Raw genomic sequence first — 3,600 nt, 5'->3', positions numbered from 1 at the left:
AAAAAAAAAAAAAAAAAGAAAAAAGAAAAGAAAATGGAAATGCTGCTTGGATATAGTGGCAATATCAAATAGCTACAAAAGTCCCTAATTGCTACTTTTAAATTTCTGTATTTAGCTCATTGCAAACTGGTAACAAATAGTTTGCAAATGAGCACTGGTCCACGGACTACACTTGGAGTAGCACTGGCTTACAGTAATTGGGCCTACATCTTATTGGCTAGAACTCAGTCACATGGCCCCAATCTAATTGTGAGAGAGCCTGGAAAACATAGTATCCTGGGAAGAGGGGACCATGTGCTGAATTTTAAACATTGTCTCTGTAACATACTTTAAGTTCAGGTTTTATTTCTTTTTTCTCTTTACAAGGATCCAGTTGTTTACAAGTTTATTGTCTCATTTATGTTCATAGGTCTAGTTATTAAAAAAAAAAAAAAAGGCTTTGCAGGGCAGGAGGGAAAGGACACCAGGGAAATTGCCCTGTATAGTGTGTGGTGCAAATGTGATTCTCCTAGTTTTACAGATCCTGACCTTGGGTAAAATTCCAGGTGGGTAAAATCTTGTTTAAGGGTTCAGCAGTGATGTTTTTGTAATATTCTAGATCTCTGATGCTTGTGCCAGGATAGCTACTGTTACTGCTTCAGTCCCTAGAGGAGTACTTCCCTCCCCTTACGCCATCTACCATGTGTCACCAAAGGGATTAGAGTTACCTCACTTTTGGAAAAGAGCCAGGTTATAGAGGTCTCATGTGACAAAGCAGGAAAATGTAATTCTAAATATATTTATAGACTGCCAAAACCCTGCAAAAATAGTCCATTTCAACACTCATTAGAAAATGACCAATAGGAAACACATCTCAACACTGCAATAATATAACTTTGTAAGACTAATCCAAATAAACTAGGCTTTTAAGAAACAAGATGTCAATGTAGTTGAGAACAACTTTGCTGAGGCATATATGCCGTAATGGACAGCTGTGCTGGGACAGATAATGACCATGTGCTCTGCCCAGATCTCCTTCCCCTGTTCGTTGTCTGCTCCTGGCTTCAGTGTGCATTTGCTTTCAACACCTTAGCGCTCTTTTGGAGGCCTGCCCTAGGGCTTCTGGAGCATACCTTTCCGGCTGGTAAGGAGAGCCGGAAACTCTGGGAATTTGTTCCCCTGGGCAGCCCTTAACCAATAACTAGTGAGCACAGGAGAACGACAGCTTCTGTGCCTTTACCTGGGTTGGGACAAGAGAATACCTTCTGTGGGACCTGAGATCACACTCTTGTGTTCCAGTTTTTCCTGGAAACATTTTTTAAAATAAATCACTTGTACACAAATCCTCATTTTAAGATCTGCTTCTAGGGAGCCCAATTGAAGACATGTGTTCTTTAGAACCAGCACCCCAACAAAACAGTCCCCATGCTGATGAAATAGCCATCTCCAAGACAGTAAGGTTCCAGCCTCAGCTGGACTCTCAACATTGCTGGGCAATCCTTTCAGTTCTTCCCTGTTCCCTATACCCAATTTCCTCTTGAAGACCCTTAGAAAGTTGAAGCAGGCCTTCAGGTGGCTTATGTTCTCCCTGTTCCTCTTCCCTCAGCCCCACAGACTCTCACAGACTTTTTGGTCTCAGCTTTCTACCTCAGCTCCTTCTCAGAGAAAAGAATATCTTTTCCTGCCTCTGGAGGCTGGATTTCATCCCCTCCTCTGGATCTTGCTCATCAGTGACCTCCTCTTGTCCTTTATCACCCTCTTCACCTTGGCATATAAACATATTTAAGTATTGTCCAGATTGAGACAAGATACGACCAAAATAATTTCTCTCCATGTTGGATATCTCCAAACCTAGCTACTATCCTTTTTTTTTAATTCTTAGACAAAGGTCTTAGAAAAGATGGATCTACTTGCTGCCTCAACCCTTCATTCACACACACCCCACAGTGACCTGGATTTTGAATAGCCCTCATGATCTATTGAAACTCTTCTCTCTGAGGTCAACAATGGTTTTTTAATTCTTCATGCCCTGCCTTAAGAACTCATTAAGTGCCAGGCCCAATGTCAAGCACTTAAGATTTATATCTCATTGTCCCTGCTACCTTCACTCCTCCCCCAATGCACCATATTCCTTTAAATCTCATGATCCAAGCCTGAAATTCCACTTTCCATTCTACCGTATCCAATTCATTAGCAAGGATACTTTTGACTCCATTACTAAAATACATTTTGAACCTCTCTTGTTCTCTTTATCTCCACTGTCAACACTTTTGTTGTCACCATCATCTCTATCCTTTTCATTGTTCTTCCCCCTCCCGCCCGCTTGTTCTAGTGCAGTCCATTTTCTATACAGCAGCAATAGTGAGCTCATTAAAGCTCAAGCCTCTTCTGGGCTCGGTGGCTCACGCCTATAGTTCTAGCACTTTGGGAAGCTGAGGCAGGAGGATTGTTTGAGGCCAGGACCTCGAGACCAGCCTGGGGAACATGGCAAGACCCCTTTCTACAAAAAATAGAAAAATTAGCTGGGTGTGGTGGTGCACGCCTATAGTCGCAGCTACTCGGGAGGCTGAGGCAGGAGGATGGCTTGAGCCCAGGAGTTTGAGGCTGCAGTGAGCTATGATGATACCACTGCACTCTAACCCAGGCAACAGAGCGAGACCTTGTCTCAAAACAAACAAACAAAAAATAGCTCAAACCAGGCAACTCCACTGCCTAAAACCTTCCAAGGATTCCCAGTACATTTAGGATAAAACCAGCACCTCTAGCCAAAATGGTCTATGAAGGTCCTGCTAGCCTCTGCCTAGTTTTCTCCTCTCATCTCATGCCAACCTCCTGTATGCTCAGGCCACATTAGTTTCCTTTGAGTTCTGAGAACATACTTTCCCGTCTTGGGGCCTTTGTGCATGCAGCCCCTCTGTCTGGAATGTTCTTTTCCTTTGTTCCTTCTTGCCTTGTCAATCTCAGTTCTTCTTGGAGAGATGCTTCTCCTGCCACCCCTTCCCCATTATTCTCTTCCTCGGTGTTTTGTTTCTTTTCATATCACAGACAGGATTTATACATTTCTTGTTTATTTGTTTACTTGACTTTGTCCTCCTCCCCCTATGATAAGCTCTGAGGGCAGGGACACAGTCAGTCTTATTTATTGTTTTTGCCCCAGTGACGGGGGGATAGAACACTGCTGGCACTTAATAGATGCTCAGGGCATTCAGCTCAAATGTTTCCTTCTCCGTGAAGCCCTCAGCACCATGGGAGAGCTAGAGATGACTTCCTCTGGAGTCCTATAGCAGTTTGTATAGTTACTCATTTTTAAACCTTCAGCATTTAGCACAGTGCCTGAATCATAATAGGCACTTGGTAAAATATGTGATGAATGAGTGAATGAATGAAATGTTATTTTCATGGGAAAGAGTGACTTAGCTAAAAGCAGGGAGTGACTACTGAGAGGTGGATGTGAGCAATTTTTCTGAGGACAGAGGAGCCAATAGGTTTTTAAAGATGGAAGTCTGAATTCACTTCTGAGCCTAGATAGCTCCTTTATGTTTGGAAGAAAAATACTTTTGGGGAAAAAGCTATTGAGCTATACAAATGTGAAAAGCTTCCTTTTTTTTTTTTTTTTTGAGG

Source organism: Propithecus coquereli, unplaced genomic scaffold (assembly GCF_000956105.1).
Source record: "Propithecus coquereli isolate 6110/MARCELLA unplaced genomic scaffold, Pcoq_1.0 Scaffold50, whole genome shotgun sequence".
Taxonomy (NCBI): Eukaryota; Metazoa; Chordata; class Mammalia; order Primates; family Indriidae; genus Propithecus; species Propithecus coquereli.
The sequence above is the reverse complement of the archived record's forward strand: the minus strand, read 5'-3'. Positions refer to the sequence as shown.